The sequence below is a fragment of the Bubalus kerabau genome, chromosome 22, assembly GCF_029407905.1.
Source record: "Bubalus kerabau isolate K-KA32 ecotype Philippines breed swamp buffalo chromosome 22, PCC_UOA_SB_1v2, whole genome shotgun sequence".
In the NCBI taxonomy this organism is placed as follows: Eukaryota; Metazoa; Chordata; class Mammalia; order Artiodactyla; family Bovidae; genus Bubalus; species Bubalus kerabau.
The window spans coordinates 4,828,800-4,846,968 of record NC_073645.1 but is presented as its reverse complement, the minus strand read 5'-3'; the positions used below and the strand labels follow the sequence as shown (position 1 = coordinate 4,846,968).

General features: G+C 39.3%; 1 pseudogene; it reads right to left on the bottom strand.

Annotated features, from left to right (window-relative positions):
* The window catches only part of LOC129636748 (small ubiquitin-related modifier 1-like), a 43,669-nt pseudogene that overhangs the window by 13,111 nt on the left and 12,389 nt on the right, over positions 1–18,169 (bottom strand).

Here is an 18,169-nt window from a genome sequence, read left to right as displayed (position 1 = left end):
TTAACCAGTCCATGGAATTTCTGGACTACATGTCCCAGAATCCCAAAGTAGTACTAGGGCTGTAGCTTACCTGCCTGGAGCAGAAATTCTTCCAACTAAAAAGTTCACTTGAAGGGGTTTTTATTTAGCCTCCTTACCTAAATCTTAATATGGAATTTTCATCTTTAAAAATAATTTTTATAAGAAACAGTAATGTCATTACTGTACCTAAGATTCATGTACAGCAAAATGGTATGTGGAGAGTGCTCAGTAAAGACTATGAACTGTGTTTTTCTTTTTCTTACCAAGGAACAAAAGCTGATAGATCATTTTACAGATAAAGTTTTCCTGCAATATATTGGATTGACAAGTGTTAAAACTCAGCTTTTTTTCTTCCTTGATGTAGTTTAAAAGAATTTGTTAGAGTCACCTGAAGAATCTGAATCTTCAAATTTACACACAAAAAAGATATGCTTCAACTGCTTCAGTATCATTAAGATTCCACTCATGGGGAAACAGAGCTCAAAGATGGAGAGAAAACATTCATGTGCTTCAGCAAAGGTGATGCTTCCTAGAGAGGTGAGACTTATTTGCTGATTTGATGAGTCAGATAAAATTTATCAGCCTGATGGAGATGAACAGGCTTTCCAAAATAATTGCTTAAATAAACTGTGTCTCTTGCATGGCTCCTAGTGGCTTTCTCTTTAGATGATACACTTAGGGGCAAAGTTCAGCATCCACATTCAGTCTAATTGTCAGACCTTGGTAGAGAGGTTATATAATTGTCCTTTGTGTGTGAGAAAATTTGGTTTACTCCACACTGGCCTGCCAGTCCTTCAAGAGCTAAGTCTATACAGAAAATGGGAAATATCATGTGATACTTCTTCTATGTGGAATCTAAAAAGAAACGATACAAATGAACTTATTTATAAAAGAGACTCACACAGAAATGAACTTAGGTTTACCAGCTGGGAAGGGATAGTTAGGGAGTTTGGGATAGATATGTGTACACTATTATATTTTAAATGGATAACTAACAAGGACCAACTGTATAACACATGGAACTCTGCTCAATGTTAGGTGGTAGCCTGGATGGGGGAAAGTTTGGAGAATGGGTGTGTGTGTATGTGTGTTTGTGTGTCTGAGTTGCTCTGCTGTGCACCTGAAACTATCACAACTTTGTTGGTTGACTATACTACAATATAACATTTTTAAAAGTTAAAAAAAGAGTTAAGTCAATATGAATTTATAGAATACGGAATTTGTGCCTTAAACAGATGATATATGTTGGAAACTGAATTTAATTATAGCATATTAATTGAAAAGATTTTCATAAATATGTAGCAACTAAGAAGTATGGCAGAGAGTGGGCATTGCTATCCTAATCTGCACACAGTGGCTTTGAGCACAAGGATTCAACATTGCCCAAGGTTGAATAAGTTAAGAGAATGTATGGAAAAAAATGTTGTTCTATTAATCAATATTCTTCTAATATTCACTCTGTAGCATATAACCTGAAAGGGTCAAAATCTCATTTCCAGGCACAACCTACATTCTAACAGAAAGCAAATTAGAAATCGATCAATTTAACCAGTTTATTTTTTCTGATGTATCAAACACTACTGATACATATTACAAAGATTAGGTCATAATTATTTTTTACAACCACAATTTTGCAATATGCATGGGGATTTCAGTTTATTTATAACATCTGTGTGTGTGCATGCTTTGTCATGTCTGACTCTTTGCAACCCCATGGCTATAGTCCATCAGGCTCCTATATCCATGGAATTTTCCAGGCAAAAATACTGGAGTGGGTGGCTATTTCTTCCTCTAGGGGATCTTCCTGAACCAGTGATGGAACTTGTATCTCTGGGATCTCATGCATTGAAGGCAGATTCTTTGCCACTAGCGCCACCTTGGAAGCCCTATAATGTCTGTTTTTTCCCAAAGAAATTCCAAAAATGCTAAGGATAGAATATGGAAATTAATTTGTACTCAAGTACTTGATCAGATGGTTTTAACTCAGGACATGTGTCATAACTTCCTTTATGTTACACATGAGCATAGGCAAACATTTTGTAGCACAAACACTCAATTGCTCTTCCAGTTAGTCTTGAACCTAGTCCTGACATATAGCCCTGTGTTTCTCATTCAAAATCTGCCACTCTAGACATACCAAAAAAAAAAAAAAAAAAGGAAAACAACCAATACAAAGCCCAATATTAAAGTTAATTTTTATTCCCTTTAACTTGTGTATTATTACTAACTTCTCAATCACTTGCAAGAATTAAATGCCTTCAAATTGCCCTTTGGGTATCAAAACTGTGCTCAGTGCAAGTGCCTTGGGCTTCCCTAACTTCTAATGTCATGCTGATATCTAGCAGGACCCTGTGGGGCTCCTGGGCACAAAGGCTTCATTCAGTCTCCATTATCTTTCCTGATTTCCTATGATCAGATTCAAATAGCTGCTAATTAGGGAAGGGAGGGGGTGTGGAGACAAGGGAGGAACAGTCAAAATAAACAATAGTGCAGCCTTGGGATAAGGTACTGGTTCCTCCTCAAGGGATATATATATATATATATAAAGGGATATATATATATATATATATGTATATATATAATATTTTTTAGCCATTTTGCAGATATTCAAATCCCCAATAGGTGGGAGAAAGTAACAGCAGGCTGCACACAGACATGCCCTCAGAAGGTTGATGATGCTGACTCCTACTTACCTCACTACCAATCTATCAGAAGAATGTCCACAAGCTAATTATGCCCTCTGTGAAGCACTGCTGTAAAACTTCTCACTAAGCACTCCAAATTGGGACACACAGTATAAAGGCATTAACCTGCTGTGGCTCCCTTTGCCTGGCAAAGCAATAAAGCTATTCTTTTCTACTTCCCCTGAAACTATGTTTCTGAAGATTAATTTAGTGTCAAGGTATAGAGGCCAGATTCAGCTCCAATGCACTCCACAGTGATAGGGATCTCTTTTCTCCAAAAAGCTCGCCCCCACTCATGCGGACCTAAAATTGATATTAGAAAAGCAATCTGATTGAACTAAAGCATCCGAGAAGAGAATTTCTGCTCTATACCCTCCTCACCCAATCCTCATATCTTCCCAAACAAATGTATGTTGTTTTAATTCTAGCAATTTTAAAATTATAGAAGTCAAGTCAAAAGAAATTTAGGAAGAAATTTCTTTGAAAAGAAGTCTAGGCTTAATGATTTCAAACATATCTTTAGCTCAAGAATATTTTCTTCAAGAAAACATGTAAAGAATCCAATGTATAAAACATTAAAAAAACAAAACAAAACAAAAATTCTTGTTGAAGTAATGGCAAGGAGGACATAAAGGCCAGCCCTATTATTTACTCTCTCATGCAAAATCACCCTGGATATGCATCCTCAGAATTTTTAAAGCTTGCTTTCAGAGTCAACTTTGAAAATGACTGAAGGTTCATCCTAATGTATCTCAGCTTTCTCTGAGCCTTAGTTAGTAAGGAGAAAGATTGGTAGACTTTTAGCTACTTGCTTCCATCATATGAGACAAACTTAGGACTCCAAATACAGTTATGTCATTTTCACCAATGTCAATGTCCTGTCTCTGGTCTAGTCCTTCTCTTAGGAGAAGGAATCACATAAAACCCACTACTAACACCCTTTCCCTTCCACTAAAAGACCTTTTTTCTAAACTCTGATGCCTCAAGGACCCCAATTTAATCACTGATCTACTACATTAAAAAAGGACAAACATCAACAAGAGTTGAGGAACACCATACTCTTTTAAATGAGTAAACCTATGCCTATGTTGAGCAAATCTAGCCATGACATTTTTTCAACAGCATTTGTTCTGGCTTCTTTCAGAATCTTTTCTTTATCTTTGATTTTTGTAGTTTGAAAATGATACAGCAAAGTGTAGCTTTTTTTGGTGGTGGCGGGGGGGTGGGGGGCGGGATTCCTCCTACTTGATGTTCTCTGAGGCTCCTGGATCTGTATACTGGTCTAGTTCAGTTCAGTCTCTAAGTTGTGTCCGACTCTTTGTGACCCCACGAATCACAGCACCCCAGGCCTCCCTGTCCATCACCAACTCCTGGAGTTCACTCAGACTCACATCCATCGAGTCAGTGATGCCATCCAGCCATCTCATCCTCTGTCATCCCCTTCTCCTCCTGCCCCCAATCCCTCCCAGCCTCAGGGTCTTTTCCAGTGAGTCAACTCTTCGCATCAGGTGGCCAAACTATTGGAGTTTCAGCCACAGCATCAGTCCTTCCAATGAACACCCAGGACTGGTCTCATTTAGGATGGACCGGTTGGATCTCCTTGCAGTCCAAGGGACTTGCAAGAGTCTTTTCAAGCACCACAGTTCAAAAGCATCAATTCTTCAGCACTCAACTTTCTTCACACTCCAACTCTCACATACATACATGACCACTGGAAAAACCATAGCCTTGACTAGATGGACCTTTGTTGGCAAAGTAATATCTCTGCTTTTTAATATGCTATCTAGGTTGTTATTCTAAATTCCTAGTCTGATAATTCCAGTATTTCTGCCACATCTAAGTCTGGTTCTAATGCTTTCTCTGTCTCTTCAAACTGCATTTTTGGCATTTTAGTATATCTTATTTTTTTCTTATTAATAGCAAGACTTGATGTACTAGGTAAAAGGAAGTGCTATAAATAAGCCTGTAGTTTTGCAGTGTTGAGGTGTGTGGGAAGTTGACTATTCTATAGTCCTGTGATTAGGACTCGGTTTTTCATAAAGCCTGTCTTTGGACTATGAACTTCAAATACGCTTCTCAGCCTACCTCCACCACCCTTAAGTGAGACAGAATAGCGAGAGCTAGAGTTAGGTATTTCTGTTCCCCCAGGGGCCGCACTGATAAAGAATCCACCTGCCAATACAGGAGACCTGGGTTCGATTCCTGGATCAGGAGGATCCCCTGGAGTAGGAAATGGCAACCTACTCCAGTATTCTTGCCTGGAAAACTCCACGGGCAGAGGAGCCTAGTGGGTTACAGTCCATGGGGTCGCAGAGAGTCAGACATGACTGAATGCACACCATGCACACAGCTTATTTACACTCTGATTAAACCCCAGCAAGTTAGGCTTTGGTTTAATAGTTTTTCTGAAGGGCAGACCTTGTTTCAAGTTATTTCTTATTGAGAGTTATGAAGGTGTTCTTTGCATTGAGACTGTGAGGGTCTCTGCTGTATGCTTGGAGTCACAATCCAGAGATGTTCTGGATTGTTTCAAAACAATTCTTTTTACCCTCCCCCTGCTGTAAGTATAAGGGGAGAGTTCTCTGATACTCACCATCATCAGAGCCTAGTAGAGTTTTAATAAATAAAACACTTAAAAATTGAGATTCTCCCACAACTGGGTTCTCCTGGAGATTTTATTTCAGACTTTCCCTCACTGAGCTTCAAGCAATTTGTTAATTACCAGTCAGGTTTTACTATCCTGGCACTGATTCCTGTAGAGCTTCCTGCTCTGGTGGGTTGTGATTTACCTGTCAGTCTCCCAAATTTGGGGGTCACTGGCTTGCTTTGGGACTTCACTTTTTTTCAGGATCTAGGCAGACTTTCTGACTTTTCAATTTGTTCAGCTTTTTACCTGTTAGGACAGAATAGTGACTTTAAGTTTGTTCAGCTTTTTACTTGTTTGAACAGAGTAGTGACTTTCAAGCTCCTCACATGCAGAACCAGAGACCTGAAAGCTACTCCTTCCATCTTCGCTGAACCTTGAAAAACAGGCCTTCACTAACCACACAATGTCTAGTCCTAACACTACTCTTGTTAGGACAGAGTAGTGACTTTCAGTTGTTTCAGCTTTTTACTTGTTGGGACAGAATAGTGACTTTGAAGCTCCCCATATGCAGAACCAGTGACCTGAAAGGTCCTCCTTCTATCTTTGCTGAACCTTGAAAACCAGGCCTTCACTAACCACACAAGGTCCAGTCCTTGCTCAGGCTGCCCGTATCCCACTTTGAAAGGGATTCTCTAGCTACAGCCTTCTCTGATGACCCAATCAGACTCACTTGGAGTAGGCTAATCTCTCTCTTTTCTGTCCATAGATAATTATTTGCCACGTGACCAAAAAATGATTGTCTATACAGTGACTTAGCCATGAGTCATCACCACTCTCCCTTATTTCTATCAATTGGAAGCTTTGACTCAAAAGAACATAATGTAATAGCACCTTTAGATTCCAGTAAAAGTGGACATTAATGACTAATATACCCCTTTTATGATTCACTGTGGCCTTGAAAACAGACTAAAGAAACCAGAGCCCCTCAGATCAACAGTGGGAATCCAATGACTCCAAGCATACAGTAAGAGACCCTCACAGTCTCAATGCAAAGAACACCAGGCTCCCCCATTCCTGGGATTCTCCAGGCAAGAACACTGGAGTGGGTTGCCATTTCCTTCTTCTCAATATGAAATAACTTGAAAAAATAATGTTTATCCTTGGAAGAGATGGTTACAGGAACCCACCGTTCTCACCTCACCTCACCTTCACTTTCTTCTAACCCCCAGTGCCAGTAAAATATGTGGCCAGACAGCATGAATGCTGAAAATATTTTAAGTCTGTGTAGCCCAGAATTGTAGAATTGTCAGGGAAAGGATGGAAGTTTCCTTCCAGAGCAGGTTTCTCACTGTGGAGAGGGACTGGAGTTACATGTTTAGCAGAGTGGAGTTACATGTTGAGGCCTACTCAGGAGACCTGTGTAACCTGGGGGCAACAGAGCTGGGTCAGGAGGGAGGGCAGTGCCCTAGAGACTGTGTTTCCAGCTCCAAAGGAAAGACCCAGTTTTCTGGGACTTTTACTAGAAATTCTTATAAAGTAATGCCTGTCTGGGATTGCCTTAATCTTCATTTTTTTAAAAAAAGTATACAAGTACAACAAAAGTACATTTTAGTCAAATACTGAGTGATAGAGTATTTAATCAAACTTCAATCAAGCAAAGACTGAAGCTGAATATCTTTACCACAAAATAACTTCTGATATAAGAGTACAGTTGACTCTTGAACACTATGGAGATTAGGGATGCTGACTCTCTGTGCTGTAAAAATTCTGCATATGACTTCCCCCAAATTTAACTACAAATAACCTACTGTTGACTGAAAGTCTCACTGATAACATAAATAGCTGATTAATACATGTTCCATATGTTACAAATACTGTACATTGGATTCTTACAAGATAAACTAGAAAAAAAAATGTTTTTAAGAAAATCATAAGGAAGAGAAAATACATTTATAATACTGTACTATATTTATCTAACTATTGCTGCTGCTGCTGCTAAGTCATTTCAATTGTGTCCGACTCTGTGCGACCCCATAGACGGCAGCCCACCAGGCTCCCCCATCCCTGGGATTCTCCAGGCAAGAACACTGGAGTGGGTTGCCATTTCCTTCTCCAATGTGTGAAAGTGAAAAGTGAAAGTGAAGTCGCTGAGTATTTTCTCAGTTCTGTCTCATCACAACAAAATTTTGAAGCGATGGATGTTAAAGCCCTCGGTGTGTCACAGCTCTCAGTGTTACAGGTCTGTGTTACAGTTCAGTTTATTTAGAAAATAAAGGAAAATACATCTTCGACGTGTGAGGGCATGCTGACCCAAAAGACTCGAAGAAAAGAGAACGAGCGAGCGAGAGCGAGCCTGCACACAGGAGAGAGACCCCCAGCCCTTTGGCTCCTCTTTTTATATGTTCTTTCCTCACCCTGGGCCTGCCCTATGTAAATTGGGCTAGCCAGGAGAGCTGTTTGCTCTACCCGAGGTCCTCACTCCGGTCCTCGGACTTTCCTTTGTTCTATTTTTGCAGGCTTTTCCTTTCTGACTCTGTGCAACCCCATAGACTGCAGCCCACCAGGCTCCCCCATTCCTGGGATTCTCCAGGAAAGAACACTGGAGTGGGTTGCCATTTCCATCTCCGATGCATGAAAGTGAAAAGTGAAAGTGAAGTCCCTCAGTCGTGTCCAACTCTTCTCCACCCCGTGGACTGCAGCCCACCAGACTCCTCCGTCCATGGGGTTTTCCAGGCAAGAGTACTGGAGTGGGGTGCCATTGCCTTCTCCATCCTTGTCTTTTAGCCACCACCATTCTGGACTCCTTTTTCCTATTCTAACTATCTAATACAACTATAAGTTTACATCATCTGTTTACAAGAGGAATCATCTGTCAGTACATACATCAATATTGTCATATGATACAAAACAATGTAGATATTATACACATTGCTAACACTGGACATCAGAAATAAAAAGATATATATGGATTTCTTTCTCACATTACTTACAGGCATAACAATTCATGCAGTGATAACAAAAAAGCAGCAATATGACTGCTTTATGGTAGCCTACTGTAACCAGTATGATTGGCTCATGGCAGTCTAGCCTACACACTAATTAATGAATCATAAAATTCAATGGCATTTAGTATAATACAGCATTTAAAACATAATTCTCCAGGCAAGAATACTGGAGTGGGTACCCATTACCTTCTCCAGGGGATCTTCCTGACCCAGGGGTCAAAACCCAGTCTCCTGCATTGCGGGCAGATTCTTTACCATTTGAGTCCTCAGGGAAGCCCTTAAAAAAAAGATAATATATCGGTAATGATAGGCTGATATACAGCTCTCCAATTGCAAGAGAGAGGGGCAGAGAGAAGTGGGCATACTATACAGTAATGTAACTCTTTGAAAGCAAAGTAGTGAAACGGTAAAGAAAACACACCATTGATTTTATATTAAATATCACTCACCTTATGTGTAAGTAAGGCATAGACTATCGACAACAATACAAGTCTTGCACATCATGTTGTACATAATGTATTTAGGTGATAATGATAACAAGACACAAAACATCTTACACAATTCTCACCATACAGTTATTGGCTTTTCATATGAAGACAAGCTTATTAACTGTATGCATTATAATTATTTATGATTCATTAAGTGGAAGCATATAGCCTTGAAAGGTTTTATCCCCATCATCTTCATTTTGAATAGTCTGAGGAGGAGGTAGAAAAGGGGTGGTCAAGGCAGAAGAGATGAAGAAGGCAGAAAGAGAGCTAGAAGAGGCCAGCATACTCAATATCATTTTAAAGAAACACATCCATACTGTATTTTTTTTTAATTTTTAAATTTTATTTTATTTTTAAACTTTACATAATTGTATTAGTTTTGCCAAATATAAAAATGAATCCGCCACAGGTATACATGTGTTCCCCATCCTGAACCCTCCTCCCTCCTCCCTCCCCATTCCATCCCTCTGGGTCGTCCCAGTGCACCAGCCCCAAGCAACCAGTATCGTGCATCGAACCTGGACTGGCAACTCGTTTCATACATGATATTTTACATGTTTCAATGCCATTCTCCCAAATCTTCCCATACTGTATTTTACTGATTTTGCTGTTTTTTATTTCTCTGAAAATGTCTCCACATGGTACTTACCAATCCTTATTCCACCATTTCCTTCAGTTTCATAGTTGAGTCCATGTCATTAAAGAAGTCAAAGCATTCTTGAATAATCAGAACACTTCTGCCAGATTCTCTAATGTCAATTTGTTTTCTGGAACTTTTTTTTGTCTACATCTTCCTCATCATCTGCTTCTGGTTTGGAAGCTCTCATCTCCACCAAGTGCTGCTGTTAATTCCTCTGGTATAGTGCCTATTACTTCTTGAATTTATCCAAGATGCATATCTTGAAAACTTTCACACACAGGCTCCCCTTTTTTGCCAGAGCAACAAACTCTTTCATGATTTCCTTGATTGACTCTGTTGTAAATGCTGTGAAGTCATGCACAACTTCTGGACAGTTTTTTTCCAACAGGCTTGAAAACTTGTCTGGGGTTCCATGACTTTTACAGTTTTTTCTGTAACAACAAGGGCATCTTCAGTGAGGAAGTAATCCCTCCAGACTTTCAAGATGTCCTCCCTATCAAGGTGTTCATCCATAACACTGGCGATCCTTTCCAAACAGTACTGTGTGTGGTAAACCCTAAAGATGCTTAGGCTAGAATTAGATACATCGTGTTTGGGGGCTTGCAGATCACTTCAGTATTTTCAGTGTTGAACTCTTGGGGTTCTAGGTGGTCTAATATATGAAAAAAAATCTTAAAAGGCAGTCCTTTATAGATATGGTACTTCCTGACTTCAGGAACAAAGCAGGAACCAATTCAGAAGAAAAATAACAATAATAAAATAAAAGTTCTTATTATCCAGGCTTTCTTGAACAATCAAAAGACCAGCAGCTGATGTTTCTTTTCCCCTCAAGCCTCAGGAGTTAGCAGCTTTACATATAAGGGCAGTCCGGACCATAAATCTAACAGAATTAGCATGAAATAGCTGCAGTCCAAGGGGTCACTAAGAGTCGGACATGACTGAGCGACTTCACTTTCACTTTTCACTTTCACACATTGGAGAAGGAAATGGCAACCCACTCCAGTGTTCTTGCCTGGTGGGCTGCCGTCTATGGGGTAACATAGAGTCGGACACGACTGAATGACTTAGCAGCAGCAGCAGTACAGTTAGCCTATTCCTTCCTGCCTTAAATTGTGGTGCTCACTTCTCTTCCTTACTAATATATGCCCTTTGTCTCATTTTTTTTTCCCCAGTCCAGAATGGGTTACTTTTGTTGCATTAAAAACCTGTTCAGGCAGATATTCTTTCTCAACGATTTTATTAATGGCATCTGGGAACTCATCTGCTGCCTCAGTCAGCAGAAGCTGCTTCTCCTACTACTCTGACATTTAAGCCAAACCGCTTTGTAAAATTAGCAAACCACCCTTTGCTTGCATTAGGTTTCCCAGCTTTAGACCCTTCACCTTTTGCTTTAAGTTGCTATATAATGACTCCACTTTTTCGTGAATCATTTTAGAGTCTACAGGTATTCTTTTATTACAGCATTCCTATACCACCCACATAAAAGCTAAGCTGCAGTTTCAATACAAGAGAAAATAATGTTTTGCAACAAGTGTAAAATTTTTGCACCTGCTGGCAAAGCTGCAGCAACAGCTTCATGAATTTATTTATTTATTTATTTACAGTGATCATTTCTCTGGATTCATTTATCTTGAAATAGTAGGCAACTTCAGGCACACATCTCAGTCTGTGCTACATATCAAGCAGTTCAACTTCTTGTAATGTCATGACTTTTCTCTGCTTCTTGGGAGCACTTCTAGCATCACTAGTGGCACTTTACATGGGCCCCAAGATATTATTCAAGGTTTACGCTATTGCACTAAACATGATGAAAGGTACAAGAGATCTTCAAGAGATCACTTTTTACAGTAATACACAATTTACTCAAGAGACATAAGAGGAACTGTTCATGGAGTGATTATCAGCATCAAGTGAATACTAGCAACACCACAGTAGTTCACCACAGTAGTAAGAGAAGGTGGCTGCAAAATTACAGTAGTACAGTGTATACCACAGAACATTTTATGCAGTTAAATTTAATACTTCATTTTAACATTTATTTATGCTTCTCAACTGCAAATGACACCATGTATGGTCTGTAAGTGTATGTAAAAATTTTAACTTTCTATTATAAATTTATGTGTATTTAATGGCAGTAAATAAAAGACTAGTGTCTACATGTATTTTATGTACTTATAACTTTTTCGTGACTTATTTTGATATTTCTAGGCTACATAGTTTATCAGTGAGTTTTTTAAATTGTGAAAAATTCCAAAGTATTTTCTAATAAATTTGTTTTAAGAAATCAGCATATAAGTGGACCCACACAACAAAACCCCTGTTGTTCAAGTATCAACTGTAAATCTTAATTTATATCCCCAAACTGTGAAATGATATGCCTATTTGCTATTCTATACTATTACCATTAAAACACAATTGATTGTTTTAAAATATAACACTTAGATTTTAAAAGTTTAGCGCTAAAGAGAAATGAGAAAAAGCTTCAGTACAACCACCAGCTAATTGCTTCTGCAGCCCCTGAACAACACTAAGTCAATGAGTACTTCCAACCAGTTGGTAGAAAAAGAAAGATACATCAGTTCTTCCTCTGTTGTTTCCTGTTGCTGCTGCTGCTGTTAGCACTAAGTGCTTAAATTCCTTTCCTCTAATATCTCCTCTTCACATCCTGAACTAAATGCTGATGCTGATCATGCTGATTAATTTTATGCATCAACTTGACTGAGGCATGGGGTTCTCAGATGTTTGGCAAAGATTATTCTGGATGTTTCTGTGAGGGTGTTTTTGGATAAGGTTAATATTTCAATTGGAAGTTTAGGTAATGCAGATTGCCCTCCCTAATGTGGGTGGGCCTCAATCAGTTGAAGGCCTGAATAGAATAAAAAGGCTGAACCTCCCCAAGTAACACTGAATTCCTTTTACCTGACTGCCTGCAAACTGGGATGTCAACTTTTTTCCTGCCCATGGATTTGAACAGTTGGCAGTTCCTGGATCTTAAGCCTGCCAGTCTCTGAGCAGAAATACCACCACTGTCTCTCCTGGTTCTTTGGTCTTCAGGCTTGGACTGGAACCGACCCATCAGCTTTACTGGGTCTCCAAATTGTTTTTTCACACTGCAGCCCTTGGAATTTGCCCTACTCTATTTTCATAAGTCAATTCTTTACAATAAATCCACATATAGATATTTACAGAGAGGGAATATAGACATAAATAGACACACAGATACATACAGAGTTATATACAGATCTATTGGTTCTGTTTCTGGAGAACCCTAATACAGGGATGTTGAAGTTTTATTGATGCAGTTCCCAGAGTTTTATGCTCTGCTCGAAGAAGCAAACACTATTTTTAGAAGCAAATTTAAGAATTTATTTTTATTTCTAATATATTTGCAGCCCCTTGATTTTTTAAAAATTTAAGAAAAACTTCTTAAAACTCAAGCAGAAAAATGCAGCAATGGAGATATAAGCCTAAGTATTAATTAAATTATCTCCAAATTTCCACTTGCAATTCAGCTTTCATGGGGTACATAGACCCAATGACCATTTTTTCCCAGAGTAGAACAGTAGGAGGATTAAGCAAGCATTTTGTAACAAATACCGTCCTTCAAGAAATTTCATCGAGTTCTGGTAAAAATGATGATAATTCTATCCTGATATTAGTAAATCAATTAGTTCATAGCTATACAAGTAATGTTAACTGCAAAGCACAATATTAAAACTATCTATCCTTCTTTTCCAATTTGGATTCCTTCAACCACCTGTAAAAGAATGAAACTAGACCACTTTCTAACACCATACACAAAAATAAACTCAAAATGGATTAAAGATCTAAATGTAACACCAGAAACTATAAAACTCCTAGAGGAGAACATAGGCAAAACACTCTCTGACATACATCACAGCAGGATCCTCTATGACCTACCTCCCAGAATATTGGAAATAAAAGCAAAAATAAACAAATGGGACCTAATTAAACTTAAAAGCTTCTGCACAACAAAGGAAACTATAAGCAAGGTGAAAAGACAGCCTTCAGAATGGGAGAAAATAATAGCAAATGAAGCAACTGACAAACAACTAATCTCAAAAATATACAAGCAACTCCTACAGCTCAATTCCAGAAAAATAAATGACCCAATCAAAAAATGGGCCAAAGAACTAAATAGACATTTATCCAAAGAAACATACAGATGGCTAACAAACACATGAAAAGATGCTCAACATCACTCATTATCAGAGAAATGCAAATCAAAACCACTATGAGGTACCATTTCACGCCAGTCAGAATGGCTGAGATCCAAAAGTCTACAAGTAATAAATGCTGGAGAGGATGTGGAGAAAAGGGAACCCTCTTACACTCTTGGTGGGAATGCAAACTAGTACAGCCACTATGGAGAACAGTGTGGAGATTCCTTAAAAAACTGGAAATAGAACTTCCCTATGATCCAGCAATCCCACTGCTGGGCATACACACTGAGGAAACCAGAATTGAAAGAGACACGTGTACCCCAATGTTCATTGCAGCACTGTTTATAATAGCCAGGACATGGAAGCAACCTAGATGCCCATCAGCAGATGAATGGATAAGAAAGCTGTGGTACATATACACAATGGAGTATTACTCAGCCATTAAAAAGAACACATTTGAATCAGTTCTAATGAGGTGGATGAAACTGGAGCCTATTATACAGAGTGAAGTAAGCCAGAAAGAAAAACACCAATACAGTATACTAACGCATATATGTGGAATTTAGAAAGATGGTAACAATAACCCTGTATACGAGACAGCAAAAGAGACACTGATGTATAGAACAGTCTTTTGGACTCTGTGAGAGAGGGAGAGGGTAAGATGATTTGGGACAATGGCATTGAAATATGTATAATATTATATATGAAACGAGTTGCCAGTCCAGGTTCGATGCACGATGCTGGATGCTTGGGGCTGGTGCACTGGGACGACCCGGAGGGATGGTATGGGGAGGGAGGAGGGAGGAGGGTTTGGGATGGGGAACACATGTATGCCTGTGGCAGATTCATTTCAATATATGGCAGAACCAATAAAATATTGTAAAGTTTAAAAATAAAATAAAATTAAAAAAATAAAAATAAAAATATATATTAAAAAAATAAAACAAAACTATCTCTCTCAAGCAGTTTTTTTTACATGTAATTACAGTTAATTCAAATAATTTGAATATCAAGGCAGTTATGAAATTTCCTGCATATCATGCAGTTTGTCTATGGCTGAAGAATAATAATAAAAGAGGTCCAGTAACTCTCTAGCTGTAACCAGTAATTCTGGAGTATCTTCTATGCTGGATTTTCTTTCTGAACACCCAACTGAAAGTATGCATAAACATCAGGGGCTTCCCGTATCCTTCACAGCCCTCATCATGTGTATGTGCCATCAGTAACATTTCTATGATGTTAAAATACATATGCAGAAGCTAAGTCATACAGCAAGTTTGTGCAAACACTGAGACAAAACTAAAGCCAGGATTAAGTGCATCCCAAAAGTTGTACAAGCTTCCTAATGGAAAGGACTGGCTGTGGGGAAAACTGGGTCTTGCTCTATAAAAGTTTAATCCAATTTTCTGCTAATGGGTGGACTGTGTTCCCTCCCTATAGTTTGGCCTGAAGCAGCCCAGTCCTGGAGTCTGCAGACTCTATGGTAAGGCTAAAGTCCTCCAAGATGACTCATGCCAATGCATCAACCTCCCAGGACTGCTGCTGCCAGTGCACCTTACCTCACGGCAGGCCACTGTTGACATGCCTTCACAACCAGAGACTCCCAAATACTCACAGGCAAGTCTCAGTCTCTTGTGGGATCACTGTTCCTTTCCCCTGGGTCCTGGTGCATACAAGATTTTGTTTGTGCCCTGCAAGAGTCTCTGTTTCCCCAGTCTTGTGAAAATTCTGTAATCAAATTCTGCTGACCTTCAAAGTCAGATTTTCTGGGGATTCCCAGTCCCTTTACTGGATCCTCAAGTTGGGAAGTCTGATGTGGGGCTTAGAACCTTTGCAACAGTGTGAGAACTTCCTTGGTATAATCATTCTCCAGTTTGTGGGTTGCTCACCTGGCAGTTCTATGGTAGGTCTAATGGTGACCTCCTCCAAGAGGACCTATGCCACATGCCATGCCTCCCAGAACTGCTACTGCTAGTGCCCCTGTCCCCATGGCAGGCCACTGCTGACCCATGTCACCATGGGAGACCATCAAACACTCACAGACAGGTCTGGCTCAGTCTCTTGAGGGGTCACTGCTCTTTCCCCTGGGCCCTAATGTACACAAGGTTTTATTTCTGCCCTCCAAGAGTCTATGGCTTGAATGGAGTTTGATTTTAACTCTTACCACCTTATTAAGGCTTCTCCTTTGTCCCTGGATGTGGGGTATCTTTTTTGGTGGGTTCCAACAAAGGTATGATCTAAATCAAATCCCTTATGATTATACAGTGGATGTTACAAATGGATTCAAGGGATTAGATATGTTAGAGTACCTGAAGAACTATGGATGGAGGTTCATAACACTGTACAGGAGGCAGTGACCAAAACCATCTCCGAGAAAAAGAAAGGCAACAGGGCAAAATGGTTGTCTGAGGAGGCCTTACAAATATCTGAGAAAAGAAGAGAAGCAAAGGCAAAAGAGAGAGAGAGAGAAAAAAAAAAAAAGATATACCCATCTGAATTCAGAGTTCCAAAGAACAGATCTCTTCCAAAGAAGAGATTAAAAAAAAAACCAAAACTTTCTTAAATGAACAATGCAAAGAAATAGAAGAAAACAATAGAATGGGAAAGACTAGATATATCTTTAAGAAAATTAGAAATACCAAGGGAACATTTCATGTAAAGATGGGCACAATAAAACACAGAAATAGTATGGATCTAATAGAAGCAGAAGAGATTAAGAAGAGTTGGCAAGAATATATGGAAGAACTATACAAAAAAGGTTGTAATGACCCAGATAACCATAGCAGTGTGATCACTCACATAGGGCCAGACATTCTGGAGTGCAAAGTCAAGTGAGCCTTAGGAAGCATTCAGCTTCAGTTTAGTTGCTTAGTCATGTCTGACTCTTTGCAACCCCATGAACTGCAGCACACCAGGCCTCCCTGTCCATCACCAACTCCCAGAATTTACCCAAACTCATGTCCATTGAGTCAGTGATGCCATCAAACCACCTCATCCTTGGTCGTCCCCTTCTCCTCCATTACTACAAACAAAGCTAGTGGAAGGGATGGAATTCCAGCTGAGTTATTTCAAATCTTAAGAGATGATGCTGTAAAAGTGCTGCACTCAATATGCCAGCAAATTTGGAAAACTGCAATAGCCACAGACTGGAAAATATCAGTTTTCATTTTGATCCCAAGGAGGGCAATGCCAAAGAATGTTCAAATTACCGTACAATTTCACTCACTTCACATGCTAGCAACTTAATATTCAAAATCCTGCAAGCTAGGCTTCAACAGTACTTTAACTGAGAAATTCCAGATGTTCAAGCTGGATTTATAAAAGTTAGAGGGACCAGATATTAAATTGCCAACATCTGTGAATCACAGAAAAAACAAGAGAATTCCAGAAAAAAAACATCTAATTTTGTTTCATTGACTGTGCTAAAGCCTTTGACTGTGTGGATAACAGCAAACTGGAAAATGCTTAAAGAGGTGGGAATACCAGACCACCTTACCTGCCTCCTGAGAAACCTGTAAGGAGGACAAGAAGAAACAACAATGAGGACAGAACATGGCACAATGGACTGGTTCAAAATTGTAAAAGGAGTCTATCAAGGCTGTATATTGTTAGTCTGCTTATTAACTTACATGTTGTGTACATTATAAGAAATGCCAGTCTTGATGAAGCTCAAGCTGGAATTCAGATTGCTGAGAAAAATATCAATAACCTCAGATATGCAAATGGCACCACCTTTATTGCAGAAAGTGAAGAGGAACTTAAGAGCCTCTTGATGAAGGTGAAAGAGGAGTGAAAAAGCTGGCTTAAAACTCAACGTTCAAAAAACAAAGATCATGGCATCTGGTCCCATCACTTCATGGCAAATTAACGGGGAAAAAGATGGGAACAGTGATAGATGTTATTTTCTTGGGCTCCAAAATCACTGTGGATAGTGACTGCAGCCACGAAATTAAAAAGACATTTGCTCCCTGGAAGCAAATGACAAACCAAGACAGCATATTGAAAAGCTGAGCATCACTTTACCGGCAAAGGTTCATCCAGTCAAAGTCATAGTTTTTTATAGTAGTCAATTACGGATGTGATAGTTGGACCACAATAAAGACTGAGCTTTATTTTATGGTCCATCAACTTCAAAGAATTGATGCCTTCGAACTGTGGTGCTGGGGAGGACTCTTGAGCATCCCTTGGACAGCAAAGAGATCAAACTAGTCAATCCTAATGGAAATCAACCCCAAATATTCATTCATTGGAAGGACTGATACTGAAGCTGAAACTCCAATATTTTGACTACCTGATGTGAAGAGCCGACTCACTGGAAAAGACCCTGATGTTAGAAAAGATTGTGGGCAGGAGGAGAAGGGGGCAAAAGAAGATGAGATGGTTGGATGGCATCATCAACTCAATGGACATGAGTCTAAGCAAATTCCAAAAGATAGTGAAGGACAGAGAAGCCTAGTGTCCCACAGTCCATGGGGTTCCAAAGAGTCAAACAAAACTGAGCGAATAAACACCACCACCAAAATTGGTTCTGGGAGACTAAAGCAATCAGGAACCAAC